Source organism: Zonotrichia albicollis, chromosome 9, assembly GCF_047830755.1.
Source record: "Zonotrichia albicollis isolate bZonAlb1 chromosome 9, bZonAlb1.hap1, whole genome shotgun sequence".
NCBI lineage: Eukaryota > Metazoa > Chordata > Aves > Passeriformes > Passerellidae > Zonotrichia > Zonotrichia albicollis.
The window spans coordinates 32,133,631-32,150,725 of NC_133827.1; the positions used below are offsets into that span (position 1 = coordinate 32,133,631).

The 17,095-nt window shown below is 45.0% G+C and overlaps 1 protein-coding gene across 15 annotated transcripts in view; it reads right to left on the minus strand.

The window, feature by feature from the left end:
* LPP (LIM domain containing preferred translocation partner in lipoma) overlaps positions 1–17,095 on the minus strand; it is a 332,629-nt gene that overhangs the window by 257,634 nt on the left and 57,900 nt on the right. For 11 of the 15 annotated variants that reach the window (XM_074547227.1, XM_074547223.1, XM_074547231.1 and 8 more), the window contains one exon: positions 12,233–12,325. The exons of 2 other annotated variants lie outside the window; for them this stretch is intronic. The gene's annotated coding sequence lies outside the window, so the exon portion shown is untranslated. The remainder of the gene's footprint in view (positions 1–12,232; positions 12,326–17,095) is intronic. 2 more of the 15 variants (XM_074547234.1, XM_074547230.1) reach the window with 1 other exon arrangement.

Consider the following 17,095-nt stretch of genomic DNA (forward strand, 5'->3'; position numbering starts at 1 on the left):
GAGGAAATTTCTTATTAACTGCAGCTCCTGAGTGTACTTCAAAGGGAGCTTACAAGAACAGAAAAACTTTCAGAGCTAGAAGCAACTCAGGAAAACCCTTTTGGTCCCAAGCTGCACCAAGGGAGATGGGAACCCTCCCACTGAGTTCAGAGCATCTGCATCTCTGAGGCACCCAAAACAGGGATTGCTGCAACCACCCCAGTTTGCTCCCCCACTGCCACACCACACTACAGTAATCATCTTTCCGTCACAGACAATATGGGCTTCATCAAGGTGTCTATATATAAAGTTGAACTTTGAGAAAAACCAGCATTTTATGACTATCCGCCTTTCCACCTTGGTTGTTTCCTTTTAAGGTTTAATTTTTCCATGTATTACATAAAGTCCTCCAAAAAAAAAAAAAAAAAAACACCAAAAAATAAACCTCAAGGTATTTGATTATTTCCCCCACCCCACAGCTCTGCCCAGGAATGCACAGCTAACAAACCACGTAGGACCAGTATTTGTGCAGAGCTGGTTAAAATATCCTCATTTTGCAAATGCTAAACCTCACTGTACATACCACAAAAATCAAAAGCAAAGAAAGAAGACAATCCACGAGCATATCAGGCAATCTTGCTGGATATTATGCTTACCTTTGCATAAGCAATAATGCATTTTTCACTCTACACAGAAACTCAAACCCAAAAATACCCACCCAGAACTGCTCACTCTTAGCTACTCTCCACAAGGCACAGGAGACCAATTCTACTTTAAAAGAAAAAAATACCCTTTCTTCTATTTGCCGAGTCTCTCTGGAGACATAATGGCACTTTGGCAGGGCAGCATGTTTAATAAGAGATGATGGGGAAAGAAAGGCTCTCTAAGAAAGGAGATGTCAGTGCCATGTAGCCAGGATACTGCAAATGTTGTATTTCAAAGCAATATAAATAACAAATTATTACATCTCTCTCTTTAGAAGTCAGAAAACACTCCTTATGCAGCGTTTTCTTTAAAATACTGTCCTGTGCAGTCATCTAGACAATGCAGTGACCTGGTCTATGACACACAGATGCACAGGGGGAACAGACAGAAGTTAAAGCTGGTCTGGAACAACACCACATGCCTGTGGTCCTGCACCAGCACCCACCAGAGCACACATCTGCTGGCAGCTCCACCCTGCAGCCTGCAAGGGATTGAGTGCCTCTCCCACTGGAAACCTTTCCGTGATGCTAATCTGCTACAGAAGGAAAATCACTAGAGGAGGACACCCAATAGCTTCCAGCCAGAACACAACACGCCTTCAGCAAGACTTTTGATTTTCACAGGCACACACTGAAGTTGTTCTTCACAACAAAGAGCAGCCTGTCTGTTGCATAACTAACCTTAGGCTGCATTAGATAAGTTGTGCCTTCTCACAGATCAACTGACCTTAAATAATGTCCCCAGTGTATTCAGAGCCAATAGGTTTTTCTCTTAGAGCTCAACTGACAGGTCTTCTCCTTCCAGCTATTTCTTCAGAAAGGCACACAAAGAAGGTTTCAAGAGAAATCTCATGCTTACTGTTCCAAGAGCAGCTTTCCAGGCCAAAAATGAAGGCCAAGATCTTAGCTCCAGAGCTGCATCTCCCTTTGAAGGCTTCTTGAGCACTTCACTGCAACAGCACGAGCGAGAGCCTTGGCAGGATAGATGTGGGGCTGAAGCAGATGATAACTGGAAAACCCAGCCTGTCTCTGGAAAGCTTGCTGCAATTCTGCCACTGAGTCAAGACAGAAGGAAAACAGCCAGCCATGGCAATGAAACACTGCTTTATATTCTGGGTAAGGCAAAACAAAGGTCTGGTGACGAGGAGCTCTCGCGTGTCATGCAAGGGTCAGCAGCAAAGGCAAATTCCACCATGGCATTTCCGTTCTGTCGCCCAGCCCATTGCTGGGAGTGGATACAGCAGGATCTTTCATTGCTTGTCCAAAAATGGCATTTAACATAGCTGTGCAGCATCACCCCACTGCCACATTCCACTCCAGAGGAGGGCTGTTAGTCCCTGCACAAAGCTGAAGTCACAGGGCACTGTGTCATGAGCAGGTGAGATCCTTTAATATCATTTCTCCAATCCCCATCCTGGGTGCAAGGTGATGCATGAGCTCTGCAGCTGCTCCAGAGGTAGAAACACATGGGAAGAGATGGAGACAGTGCCAAATGAAGCAAGCCTCTGTACCCCTCCTGGCAGGTTTCATTGTCCACTCAGAAGTCTGTACATTCCCTGTGATGTCAGAAACAAAATGCTCTGCAAAGCAGGCCCACATCCCTTCGGGAACACAGGTACCAAAGCCCAATAAACCCATGGCTAAGGCAGAGACACTAAAAGCCTGGCTGTTTTCTGACACCAGCTTAGCTGTCATACAGACTCTTCTTCTTGAACAGCAGTTTCCTACTTAAAAATCACAGCGCACAGGGCTTCCCTTCTTGAAATGTGTTGCTCCACTCATCCAGCTGATAGCAAAACAGATACAGCACACACATCCAGCAACTCCCTGATCTTTTCCAATGGAGTACATTAGAGCAGAAGCCCTGCCTCACCTCTTGCAATTAGCCAAGCTGGGCTTCATTGATAAGGCTGTGCCCTACAATGGAGCTGTGTTCTTCCACATTCAGGGCATCATCACCTCTTGCTGTGAGCACAACAGCCCAGGCTTGTGAGGATTGCTCATGCCAGGGGAGGTCCACAGCTGCTGAGGAGCTTTCTAGTAAATCCAGCCCTGATGGCAAAGGAAAGGGCTTGCAGAGCAGAGTTACAGGAATCTATTCCTCCTGCATTAGTCAGCATATACAAATACATCCTCTTGCTTCATTAAATTTTAATTGGAGTACACATGAATAGGCTTCGCTGGTTACTTAATCAAAGGGAGTCTGATTACAAGGTGCTCACATGAAAAGCTAGAAAGCAACATCCTTCCTCGCTTTTCTTTCGGATTTTTTTAGGCATCCATTGTTGATTTCTCCAGGTCAGTTGACATTTTAGGGCTGCTGCAAAGAACCATGAAAAGCAGCCACAAAGAGTAAATAAAGCACTTTGAAGGGAAACAGGACACAGATCATTAGCCCTGCATTCCTCTTCATTATCAAGACAAAATTTAAATGCAAAATCCAATAGCAGATGTTGCATTAGTGAGCTGATCAGCAGTGCTAAACACAAGGATGGCTTTGCTGCTGTGTGCCATGCATGTGTGGCTGGACTGTCTGGAGTTTCATTATTTTAAGTGTCCTTAAGTGTCTGAAACCACAGCAGATCTGAACCTATAAAAACTCCTACTCATAAACTTTGGGATTTCCTCAGCAATCACATTCTCTGCAACACAGATGCTTATTTGTTCATGCACGCCTTCCCTGAGGTTAGAGAAATTTGGCACACACTCTCTTGCCTGCCTAGAATGGGACAGCCATCTTCCAAACTTCTTCCTCACCAACACCATGAGCTGTATGACCAGATCCTCAACTTCCATCAGATCCACACAGTTGATACAGCTTGAATTAACTCAGAGCAGTTTGCACTGGCTGAAAAATCTCCCAGCAAAGCAACTGCAGTTGCACAAGGCACAGCTGGGGATGGGAGCTCAGTGCCCGACTGTGTGAGAAATAAAAAACAGCTATGCTGTTCTGCACGGCTCTGTTTGCTAAGCGAATCAACAAAAACAACCAAAAACAAACAAACAAGGAAAAAAAAACAACAAGAAAAAACTTTCAGCAATTTGAAACCACAACAGATAAACTCAATGGCCTGCTCATGCACACTTGCTTGGAAGTGTATATATTCTGTACAGTGACAGGTTCTGACAGCCAGGGACTGACACACTTTCTATGGCAATGTCCTAATACTCGAAAAATTTGGTCATAAGCTAAAAATGTTACAGAAATAGCATAGGATCATAAGTTATGAGCTGAGTCAGAACTCTATCTGCTACTTGACTTTTATACTATTTTGTTCTTTAAAAAAAAAAAAGCCCATCATGCTGTGGGGTTTTTTTTTTTTTTAAACAGTTTGCTGCTACCATCATTTATGAAGAAGAATGAGCCTTTGTTGAGGGGGAAGAAAGTAATTTAAAACGGCAAAAATCGATCTGAAAGGAAGCAAAGGACAGAGATCTCCTCATACACCACAGCCCTATGTGTAGTAAGCCCTTCACTAACACCACAGCCCCTCTGAGTGCCAGCTCTGGAGGGCAAGGGGCTGCCCCTTCATCAGGTACATACAAGGATTCCTCCATCAGAACTCCAGGGATGTTGGTGGGATTGTACACGGTAGTACAGTGCCCTAATTCCCAGGAATCCTGGGTGTACAATGCAGTCTCCTGCATAAAAGCATTTTATTTGCACTCTGTACTTGTAAATCACTGGTAAATAATTAACAGACAGCATAAGTATGTAACAGAACTGAGTCACAGGTGTTAGCAAAGGAAAACTGCTATAAATGGATATGTCACAGCAATAAGCCGCCTGTTCACCTGTTGGGTGCTGGAGGAATTAAACAATTTCGTTTTCATAAATTAATCCCTGACACCCAGAACCTTACTAATGGACCATCCATATTCCTTCTCTGCTCTTTCTGACCATAACTTCACAGTCTGGACAGTCTTTAAATTAAGAAACAATTAAGTTTCCCAGGCTCTCGATTGCTGGGTAGAGCTGTGGGGTCACACACAGGCCCATTCATTCATCCCAGGCAGGGAAAGGGAGATGGGAGCAAGAAGCCTTGCCCAGCATCCCACTAGGAGCTGCCAGACTTGATAGCTGCAGCAGCAGGAAAGGATTTCTCAATTATGAGCACACAAACGTAGCACAGGAGGAGATCAACCCTTGTTCCACATCTCCTCTACAGCTTCTCCCTCCTTCCTGCTGCCCCTCACATCCCACAGGCTGTTTCTGCAAACATCCAGGAGTATTCTTTTCCCTACAGAGAGCAGGAAGGCAGAGGAGCAGAAATCCTCCTGCCAGGTGTGACACTGCAAAGAACTGCCATGAGGGCTCTCCACACTCCTTAGATCACCAAAGTCATTTGGCACCACAACATTTCAGCCCCAAATATGCAGCTGCTGGCAGGGCAGGCGGCAGAAGCCTGCTAAACAACCAGGAATGGGGAAAGCACAAGTCCTCAGAGAAAAGTGAATGACCAAAAGCTGCTCAATCCAAGGCAGCGCACTGAGGAAAGTAAATCATCAGTGTCTCGCCATTCCTTGCTGTGGGTGCCTCAGAAAACACAGATCCTCTGCCTCGTCTGCAGCTCTGCCTGGAAACAAAACCCAAAAAGGACCTTTTCTGACAACAGCTTTGAAATGTTTAAGCTCGTTTCACCATGTTTGGTTTGGTTTTGAATACAGTAATATACAAGCAATGAATTCTTGATTTATTTTTTTTTAAAGTACAGCTCCCATAAGCTAAAAAAGTAAATGGGAGTGCTTTGCTTCCTGGGGTATGGAACTGGAACATTTTTCTAGCACCTAATAAAACATTGTTTGGTTGATACTAACCATTAAAATATGTGTTTCAAGTCATGTAATGTTCCCTGTGAAATTTGCCTTTTTGCTCCATGAAAAAAGGGCACTGAAAGGAATCCTGCAGCCATAAGGATCTCACTTAATTCATGGAAGTATCGTTTTAAAAGCCTCACAACGTGATCAAAGCACTGTTGAGAACAGATGTTCCAGGCTTTACAAATTCCAGCATAAGTATTTTTTATGACATTTATCACTGCTAAATTCCTTCAGCCATATTTTTCCCCACAAGAAGCATGCAGGCACTTTCCTCCTCGGGGAGGGTGTGTTCACATGTGGACTGGTCTTCAGGTACAGACCCTGTCCCCTGCCAGCATCCCTCCCCATCTGCAGGGAGGAGAGCTGTGCAGTGTCACCAGCAGCTGTGGTGGTAGCCAGATCCCAGCAGAGCTGGGCAGTGTGTTCCCCACTTCACAAAGGGAATTTAATCAGTCTCAATGCTCCCACTGTCTCTCAACCCTTTACACACACTCTCTCCACTACCCTGACACCAGAGTACAGCTTACAGAGCTCTCCATAAGGTGCATTTTGTCACCAAGGCATTCACTATCACCATCCCTCAAGGCCACAGCAGGCCATGACTGCCCTGACAAGGTCTGAGCAGCCTCATCCCACCTTAAAGCCAACCCTGCTTTGAGCCAGGAGCTGCATGAAAGACCTGCACGACCCTTTCTGCCTAAAATGTTGGATGATTATAGATCTCAGGTAGAAGCCACACATAAATGCCCTCGGCCATGGCAGCACCCCAAGAAAACACCTTCCCTGGTCCCTCAGCTCCTTCCATGGATGTGGAACCCCCCGGCTGTGCACAGGATGGATGTGGAACCCCCCGGCTGTGCACAGGATGGATGTGGAACCCCCTGGCTGTGCACTGGATGGATGTGGAACCCCCTGGCTGTGCACAGGAGCTAGAAGGGCCCTTCCCTGGCTGTAGCAGAAGACACTCAGCACTGCCCAGCTACAAGGCCAAGTGCAAGCAAGAGATGCTCAGGTGCCTTGGGGGCTGCTAAAGCCACATGAGCTGAGCCAGAAGGAGCAACAATGGGGAGCTGCAGGGCTGGGAAGGAACCTGCTTGTTCCTAAGACAGCAGCAATGAGGCCCCATTCCTAGAGGTGATCATGGAGGCAGAGAGCACATATTTCAACTGCAATTCAAATCACAGTCAAATTTCCACCAAAGTTCCCAAAAAGTTTAGCTCCCCACAGTCAGTTTCTGTGTATTCACAGTCCCAGGAGCATTACCAAGTTCTCTGTTGACAGAAAGTCTGAACACCATGCAGTGCTGGGCACTTTCATGAGAGTGAGCTATGTACCAACAAAAAACTCACAACTACCCCAGAATCTGAAACATAAAACTTATCTCTGAATAACATCAGTTTTTTACCCCTTTCAAAGAAAAAAAAAAGGGATCTGAAACAACCAGCTCCTTCCAAATTTCACACATTCACAGAAGAGGGTGTTTGTGAAGAGGACCCCACAAGCACATCACTTCTCTAATATGTGCCCAATTTAGTTTCACCTGTCTCCAAGTGCTCCCTTCCCAATTCCTACAACCTGCTTGCACATCCTGTTTCACTATGAGCCCAAGCTTCTTCCCTGGGGCAGCAGCACTGCCTTCACTTCTCCTCACAGTGAGCCCAGACACCAGACAAAATAGGAGCAAAAACACCAGCAAAAACAAGTTTACCCATCTTGCTTATCCAGACTGTGAGCCCAATCAAGGCACCACCAGGGCTGTGGCAGATCCTCTCCCTGGGCTTTGGGTACCACCAAAATGACACAGCAACAGGCCCACAGTTAAGTCAATCATGAAGAAGATGGAAGAGTGACCTCTGAAAAAGTAGCAAAAGGCAAAGGAGGTCTCCCAGAACAAGGGAGGAAATGAGGAAAAGACATGAGAGCAGAGGCATCAAGGTTGCAGTGACAGGGAGGATGCTGAAAGTGAGCACACATCTTGGGAACAAGGACAACAACTCAAGCAAAGGCTGAAGGATGTCGGAAAAGCCAACACAGGCAAAGGGAGGGTCTGTAAAAAGCCTCTACCAGAAAAGGAATCACAACCAATCACAGCAGCAGTCCTCCTCTTGCCAATTCCATGTGCTTTTCTTGATGGACTTCCCAGTCTAAGGACTATTTGAGTTGCTTAAAATGTATTTACTTCTTCAGTTATGAGGTACAACTTTGTGTTTTAAGTACACACAGAAAATGTGCTGAAAATATAAACACACAGACAAAATCTTGCCATGCTGGCAACAGTGACTTTGTACAGGCACGAGCAAGTGCTGGCACACAAACAGGTGCATTCACGTCTATACTGCAGCTTTGTAGCAAAAGGACTGCTCTCCTAAGAGTCCTCAAAGTGAGAAAGAAAGGAGGAGGGGAGTACAGCAGTGGCACAGACAGGCCATGCTCCTCTGCTCCAGCCTCAGAGACAACCAGCACTGATATCAAAATCTGTTTTCCTGCAGGTCCTGTCCAGTCCCTCCCCTCATCTGTGGGAGCATCACCCCAACAGCTGCACTGCATCTTGGGCTGCAGCCACCTCAGGGGTGTGAGCCTGGGCCACTCCTGTCCCTGCACTGCCCCAGTGACAGTGCCACCAGCCACAGACAAAGGACAGCATCTGCAGAGCCAGGATGCAATGAGGGACTTTTAAAAAGGCACTCCAGTTGGCATCAGAATTTACTGGAATTGTTCCGCTGAGTTATTAACGTCACAGCCCTGCTCCAGACCACAGTTTGTTTTGTTATCTTGCCTCCCCACAACAAGTGAATTTGCTGGGTGATTTTAAGAAAGAGAAAAAGACAGTGACCAATTCTCAGGCCTCCTGATTGAGACACCAAAAGAGAAAAAGCATTCCTACATTGCTTCCCTCTTGTTTTTATAAATAAAAATAACGTATAGCCCTAACTGGATAATAAATACGCTCAAAAGCTGTCCTTAAGTAAAAGCTTTTGATAACAAATTGCCTGTGCTAACCGCTATTTTACTGTTGAATTTTTTATTGTTGCTTAAGCACTGCAATTATGCTAATAAGCCTGAGAGGATGGTACACTAAAGCATTGAATGTGACAGATATAATACTCAATAAAATGTTAATCTTACCTGAAAATTGGAATCAAACAGCCTTATTAGTATTTATGGATATGGCACCTCCAACATGTTTCTCTTAAGAGGAATATATATATGCAATAGATATTTCCAAATATACCCTACTATTTCTCATGCCTCCACAGAATTTAATTCCAGGTGGTTATTACCCCTGCTGCTAATTGCCAGTCCCTTTTGGAATAAGAAATGAGAGTGTCGCCTTCTGGGACATTCAATACTCCTGCACATTGGAGGGCTTTTCCTTCACCACCTGGAGGATGGCAGCTGTGGGGATGGGGACAGCTGTCCCCAACTCTCAGTATGGCCACCAGGCTTGTGAGGGTATGGCACAACACAACAAAGGCTCTGCTCTGCCACCCTCTAACCTATTTTCCCCATATCCTCTCCTTTTATATTCAGTTATTTACAGGTGCTGGAGAAATGACTTCTGGATTTTAAGATGGTCCTAAAGACAAATTTATTTCTTTTGCTCTAAAACTTTTCAGCCATTGCTGACAGGGAACCAGACCCATCTGCTTCACCCACAAGTTACAGCACTGTTGACTTGGACCAAGAGCTGCTGAGCTCTCACAGGGGTCTGGCACAGAGGTGCTCTGTGACTTTCCACAAGCTGCACTGTTTTTTGCACCTTGATTTCACCACCTAGTCCCAGCCTGCTGGGAATTGCTTTCTCAACTGATGGCATTGTTTTTTTTCACTACATATAGGCTTTTTCTAGGGGAATTTTTTGGCCAAACCCATAGGTTTCAGACCCAGCCTCAGGGCTCCACTGCCATGAACTTCCTGTGAGTAAAACTCAAGTGGTCTTCAGCACCTTCACTTTCTCATCTCCAGAGGAAAGAAAAAATGAACTCAGAAGAGCCACATGCTTGAGACAAACTATACTTACATTCATGGCCAGGCTCTAAAGAGACCATTTGTACACAATGGACTGTGCAGCTTTCAAGTGCTGCAGGTTAATGCCTAAATAGCAGCTGCTGGTTTCCAGCTTCACTCCTCATGCTGGCTCTCATCCCCAGGAGTCAATTCTGCTGACAGGACAGCAGAAACATCAATAACCACTCAGATATTTCCCGACAGTAAAGCAAGATTCTTACCACTGGATGATGCACACTTCCATGGTGGCAAACATTAGGTGGGAGATATCTAGGAACAGTTTTCATGAATAGTAACAGGGAAAACCCAAGTTGCTTTCCGTTGAAATCTGGGACTCCCAAAGGGCTCAGAGATCACAGCAGGTAACAGGACACAACTCAAAACACCACAGAACACTCATGGGCTGTGTTCAGCCACGCTTGAACCCACGCTGGCTTGCACTAAGGGCAAGGATGGAGTGCAAAGATGGGAACAGGGTGGCTTTGCAGGACTTGCTTAGAGCAGCTCCACAAACCCTCATTTGCATTGCAAGGAGCACAGCACTTGGAAAAAAAAAAAGTCAGTTGCTAAATCAAGGGAAGCTACCAATTGACTGAGCTGGCACCTGGAAGAGCCAGGAGATGCATCCAGGGCTCCTCCACCCCAAGCAAGCCCCAGCACGAGATGCCAGACACCGAATTTCAGAAGCAGACAACTGAACCAGGCGCACAGCTACAAAGTGCTGCAGGACCACACAGCAGCCACTCCCACAGAGGTGGCAGGACTCATCCCTGCCATGTTAAGTGAGTCTTGTCATTATTTTCAACCCTGCAGGGAAATCTAAATTGAACTTTGGCATATTGCTTTTTTTTGCTAAGAAGCAACGCTTGAATGTTACCTCCAGTCCTGACAGGCATATTTATGGACTATTCTTTGCAAATAATCTTACCCTGACCAGTCCGAAAGGTCAGAACCATAAAAAAGAATAACAATTTAAAAAAAAGCACAAGGCTGGAAAACCATCACTACCATTGGCACAACCCCTCAACTTATTAACTGTCCTTGCAACAAGGTGAATGGCAAGGTCTTGGATTTATTTGATTGATTGAGATCAAAAGATCATGGGGGAACACAGTAAATTGCATCTTTCCATGAACGCATTCTGCTTTCAAGATTTGAGCAGATAGTTGCAGGAATTGAAAAGCTCAAGAGGAGGAAAAAATAAAAGAGGAAAAAATAAAAAAAACATGTACAAAGGTGACTTCAGAAAGGCATCCCTTATTTTCTTCTTGACACCATCTGCATTTCTTAGAGCTATTTGAAGTTCCTTCCATGTCCCTGTACCCCTGAGACACAACAGCTTATCTCTGCTAAGCAGAAGATGATAAGGAACAATAAGACACTGGTTTAACTCCAGGGCAGACACCAGTGTTTGCTGACATTATGGATGAAATGTAAATTTCAGAGAAACCAAAGTCCAACAAGAGGTTGAAGAACTTCCCATTGAATTTTAGATGTCCTACAAGATAAGACAGGTATCTCACTGATATTCTTCACTGGACCAAGGAAGACAAAGCACCTGAACACTCCTCTTGTCATAGGATGGTTTCAAGGCTGCCTGAGCCCAGGCTCCATTTGCCATCAGCAACTCCCAGGGAAGGGATGAAGGAGGAAGAAGCAAGGGAACTAAAGGAGCAGATATCTTCAGGACATAATTTCAAGACCTATCTAGTGAGCCAGCATTTTTAAACTCAGGAAAAGCCTGCTGTGTTTGCTGTCAAGGCAAGACAAAGAAACACAATGGAGAACATGAACAGAAGAGCAAGAGAAGAAAAATAAAACTCTCCTCGACTTCATCAGCCCTGGAAAAAGAAAGGAAAAATAATCACTTGGTTCCTCTCTCTGTGTTCCACATGATATTTGTGGTTTGCCCAGTATACCTATATTTGTAGCATTGTGTTCTGATGTCACAATAAAACAGATGAGATTACACCCCTGAGAGTAAATCCCTTACATGGACCATGGAAGTGACCCAAACTCCCAGAAACTTACTACAAAGGAGCCAGAATTGATACAACTTCCTGTTTTTACCACAAGTTTACATGACATGACAGCAACAGAGGATTAAACTTCTTCTTTCCCCTGACCTTATACTTCCCTCCATAATAACATCACCATTCAGGTAACAGAGACACTGAGCACCAGCATTAATTGCTGCTGCCTCAATTCTTCACCAGACCATGCAGCTCATTCTGCACAGATACACCCAGCTTTGCCTTTCACCTTATCAGCTTTGAATAAGGTTGTTAAGATAAGAATTTCATATATTCTCATTTTAATTATCAGTGGGTTAGTAGAACTCTCCAGACGTCACCTATTCTATTTTTCCACCACATGGAAGGATCGGTTCTGCTAAAAGCATGTCTGCTATTGCTCTTCCAACTTGTCCTTAAAGCTTTCCATGACTGAAACTGCCTGACCTCCTGGGGGATCCACTCCAGCACTCAGCTATCCTGACTGCAGATCATTCACTGACACCTCAGCTAAATTTCCTTGCTGCAACTTAAGTTTATAATTTGTTTTATGTACAGTGCACAGATCCAGTTTATTCCCTCTCTCTATGACAAGTTCACTATTTCCAAAATCTCCAAACTGAGGCAATGCTGCTTGTCCTGTCTTTACCCATTCTGCTTCTGCTCCCAGCACATTCTCAATCTCTGCATGTGTGTACCATTCCTTACCCCAAGAGAGAAGGCACTTGGCTATCACAAGGCTGCTTCAAGGGAAGGCGCTCACCTCCAAAGGCTGATGCATTCAGGCACACACAAAGTACTCTGAAACAAGAAAAATAAAAGATTTGTCTTCAGGGTGGCAGGCAGAGTCCAGTCCAGGAGTAAAGGAAAAACCAGCAACTCTGAAGTGCAATTTTCTGCACCCCATTATTTAGCACACAAACAGATCCTCAAAAGCATCATCACTGACTGTAGATACATCATGCACCACCGCTCGGAGCTGGCCACATTTTCTCTGACAACCACCATAAGGGTTTGATAAATTTGTGTTCTAGGAAACAAAGTGTTCATGGACTTTGCAGAAAGCCATACCCAGCACATGTCCCAGTCAGATGGCTCTGACTCCAAACTTTTAAGCTCTGTGATGAAGGACAAATTTTGATGTAACCACTGGTGACTTTATTTACAGTGTCACTGAAACCAACAGAGACAACATTTCCAGTCTACTCTGACATTTAAATGTGTGTAATTATGGGATAGATCCAGAGGGTAAAAGTCAGGTCTGATGAATGGCTTTTGTATTCACAATATACTCTTTACCTGATCTTCAGGATGTTCTACCTAGCAAAATTAATTCTCTCATGAACCCAAGTGTTTGGTGACATAGTAGAAAGGTAAAGAAAGGATCTACATGAACAGTGCTCAGAAACACAGGGGAGAGTTCTGAATGACAAAAACATCCCAAATTTCATTAAAGATAACAGGCAACAAGGGAGAGCAGCAATGATACATTTGCCAGCCTATTTCTGGAGGCTTTCAGAAAAACAGAGTTAGATGGTAGCAGACAATTTGCAACAACAGCACCTTTCACCAGTAGATCACCTTTTGCACCCCATCTCATCTAAATTCCTGTCTCCCCTCAGAAGGAGCTGCTCCTGCCCCCAAAGGATCAAGTGGCTTTGTAACAAATACTCCTTTTCCGATGGCTGAAGCCAAGAAACCCTCAATTTGTCCCCTGCTGTGAAAACAAGATGCCTGTTGCACATCTAAGGATGTGTCAATGCAAGAACTCAGTGTCTTGTCTTTTGCAAGGATTACCCATCTGACTGTACTTTTGGCTACTGCACTTTGTCCATCTCCAAGTTTCTGCTTGGGATGGTTTTTTTCACCCTTTGTAATCCTACCCAGCTGTCCTGGGCTTTTGCTTTCCTTCATCACTTGCACTCTTAGCAATGCCAACACTTACAGCCAGCCAGCCCAACTGCTGTCAGCACAGGAAGGTGACACACTCCTGATTAGCACTGATTGGAGAGCAGAAGTGCTGTTTCCAAGGCTAAAGAGCAGTATCTGCACCAATAACGTCCCTAAAGCACCACATAGTAGCTGAGGAGACCAAGCAATAAATGCCTGAAGGTGAAAAACTCAAAGTAATCTTAAAATGTATGTTGGACAACTGATAAAAGACTAAATGCATGCCCATCTTTAAGGGTGAAAGTAGCTCCAAGGACTTCAGCAAGATCATCTGCAGCATCAGACACATTACCTCCCAAAATACCAGTGAGATAAGGATGTTTAGCAAGGGATAGAGATATGAGGAATGCTTCCACCAGGAAAATACACCCATTTCTACAGCTGAATTACGACAGCTGTTGAAAACCATGGAGTAGCATTGAATGGCAGCCCAGGACAGGGAGCCAAGACAACTACCACATGCAATTGAAACTGCCAAGGGATTAAGTTAGGTCAAATGTAATTACACAAATTGGATCCTGGCCAGAGTACTGGCTTATTCAAGAAAATTAAAAGAGGTGTTCAAAAGTTTCAGAGATTGAGTCCTCCTCCTGTTAATTATTTGGTGAGTCAGTCAGTGAAGTCTCAGTACTCTGGGAGGCCATCTGAAAAAGGGGAAAAAATGAGGCATAAACTTGAAAGGCATTAGAAGCGATTAGCAAAAGCCTTTGTTCTCCATGGCAATCCTGGCTGCACCAGTGCGTGAAAGCCTTTCATGTCCATGCTGAAAAGTGGCCTCAGTTCCTTTGATACTTCTGGGAGGAAGCGTTTAAATTTACAAATATCCCACTGACAAAAGTTACAGACAACAGTTGAGGAACTTCTGCATAACTCAGCCGGATCATACCCAGCTCTCAGGCAGAAAGTACTCCTGCTGAAGGGAGGAATGACAACAAGACACAAAGAAGTTCACTGACACCTGGAGCAATGTCCACTCTACATGCTGGTTCTGTATGAAAGCCAAGTCATATCAAAAACGAGGCTGCAGCCATGTGGGACAGTGGCTTCCTCCCCCTCATTCAGTTTTCATAAGAGGGAGAGCATGCAGGGCAGGCAATGGCAAGGAGATGAGAAAGGAAGCTTTGTGGTCTGGCAGCTGAGCGTCACTTGGAAAGATTAGATCCTGTTTATGCCCCTGCCATAAACCTTTTGAACGATAAGAGCAAAGTCACATATATCAACATTTCCCACATATTTACTACTGCTGTGCCTTTTGGGGCTGAATAAAGATACAGAAGGACTATGTCCAGAAGAGACAAGAACTAGCAGGCAAGGACTGAGATTCTGTGTTCAACCTTTAATCAAGACTTGTACTATAACCATGTACAGCACTACAAAACATGAAGTGTTCTGAAAAAACAGGCCTTGTAAGTCTGAGTTTTGGCACCTGAAAGTAGAAGCCTATGCTACCTCTGTATCTGGGAGTCATCATTAGAGATACAGTCATCGCTGTCTTTGAAGCAGTTGGATGAGACAGTAAAAGCAGTACAGAATTGGAGATTAACCTTTTTTGGGTAGCTTATTCAGTGCAATGTTCAGATGATGCACATGAAACAAACCATTTTTTGACTGACAGGAAAAAAGCCAGAGAGATGAAATAAGTATCTTCTCAACAAGTGCCATACACGAGGCATGTCAAGTGACATGGCTTCATCCCACAGTGACAGCAGGTGAACACACAACTGAAGCCTCTGCCATATTGATTTAGTGTGCTTTTTTTTTTTACCCCTTTAACTTTTCATAAAACAAGCCAGGGAAAGGCAGACATTTCACAGCACAGATTGGTGCAATTTGTATTAATGGCCCAAGCATGGATGCAAGCAGCAGCTTGCTTCTCTTTGTGCGGAACAACCAACAGGGACAAGTCTGGTGGGACAACTGCTACACGGCACACCTTGCCCCAGCCCAGCAACACCTCCTCCTCCAGTGGCTTCCCAACAAGCAGGGCAAGAACAAAGAACACAGGAACAAAATCTCTGCTGTCTTGTCATGCTGTGCAAAATCCAGGGGCAAGCAAATGTGGAAAGAGTTTGCATTCTGCACTGACCACACACAAGCTGTCATTCTTCCAAAAGGTACTCAAGTGGTCTTCCAGGTAGCAAAAGCACAAATGTCCTAAATTCCTCACCCCTGGCCCACCTCTGACAAGGTAATCACTCCCTTGGAGTCCTCAAGCACCACACAGATGACAAAGATTTCTTTTGCAAATAGGAACGAAACAGCAAAGCAGTTTTTCCCATTTTTCCCCAACACCTTGCAACCAGCCTCCTGTGAAGCAAGTCCACTGCTTGCACTGGAAAGACCCACAAAGAAAGGCAGGTCAGAGCCAGAGCCGGGACACGGCCAGTGCCACATGTGGGCAACACCACACATCACAGGAAAGCACAGGGCAGCACAAAGCAGGGCAGCCTGAAGGGTTTCATGCCAGAGAGGGACCCACTGCCATGCTGGCCAGGGTGTGCAGGGGCACATGCCCTTGTGGCAGCAGCAGTGATTAACCAATACTGATAATGGCCTCCAGTGCCTGAAACAAAGCACAAGGAAACAGCACAGCAAGGACTAATGCCAAGTGGCAATAAAGACAGAGGCAGGGCTGTTGTTCAAATAAGATTTTTTTTTTTTTTTGCCTAGGTTACTTGTTAAAAAAAAAAAAAAGGCTCTGCATGCAGGGACATCCTGTTCACTGTATTAAATTAAAGGGATGATTCAAGAGGGAACAGCTTTCAGTAGACAGGGGGGGGAAAATCAATTTCAGGTTGCTATGGACAACTGGGCTGTCTCCTGTAAAACGGAATCAGATTCAGCTCTACAAACCTGAACACGAAACATTCCCTCAAACACAACACACACACACTCACTAGATTAATGAATACAATGAAATACAGACTTGTGCCATCTCCCAGGTTTTTTGGCTGCACGAAGGACGCACTCAAATCTACTAATTGCCACTAAATACAGGACTGGAGTTTGGCTCAGTGGTGGCTCTCTGACTGCCAGTCCAACACTCCCTTCCAGGGGAAAAGCTCTTTAACAGCCAAATAAACCAGAGCAGTGCCCAGATTCACCTCACTCTGGGCCCTTCCATGGGCTCTGGGCTTGCAGATCTAAAACCATGGGCTGCTGATGCAAGCTCCTGAAGAACTCAGCCTGAAGGGGCAGCAAGAACAGCCTGAGGCTTTTCAAGCACATCCTGGCTGATACTGGACAGAGGCACAGGCTGCTCCTGGTCCTTGAATACCCTGAATAGGAACAATGCCCTCCACCTGAGCATGGTCACAGCTGCCATCAGGAACCTCACATGGAGGGACCACTGGGGACAAGATGGTGACCACGGTCCAACAGGTGCTCTCTCCCCACCTTTTGCACTAGAGTAACTTCAAACAGGTTTTAAGCACCTTCTCCACTCCCCGCAGGAAGAAAAGCCTTGGTGAGAGAGACTGGAGCAGAGATGAGGCATCTGATTCTGTGCCTTTTCCCAGTAGCTGTTCAGAAATCAAAGAAATCCATCTAGATCAATCTGCCCATGAAGGCAACAGGAAACATTCCCATCCCACGATACTGTAAGTCTTATAGAGCAGTTAA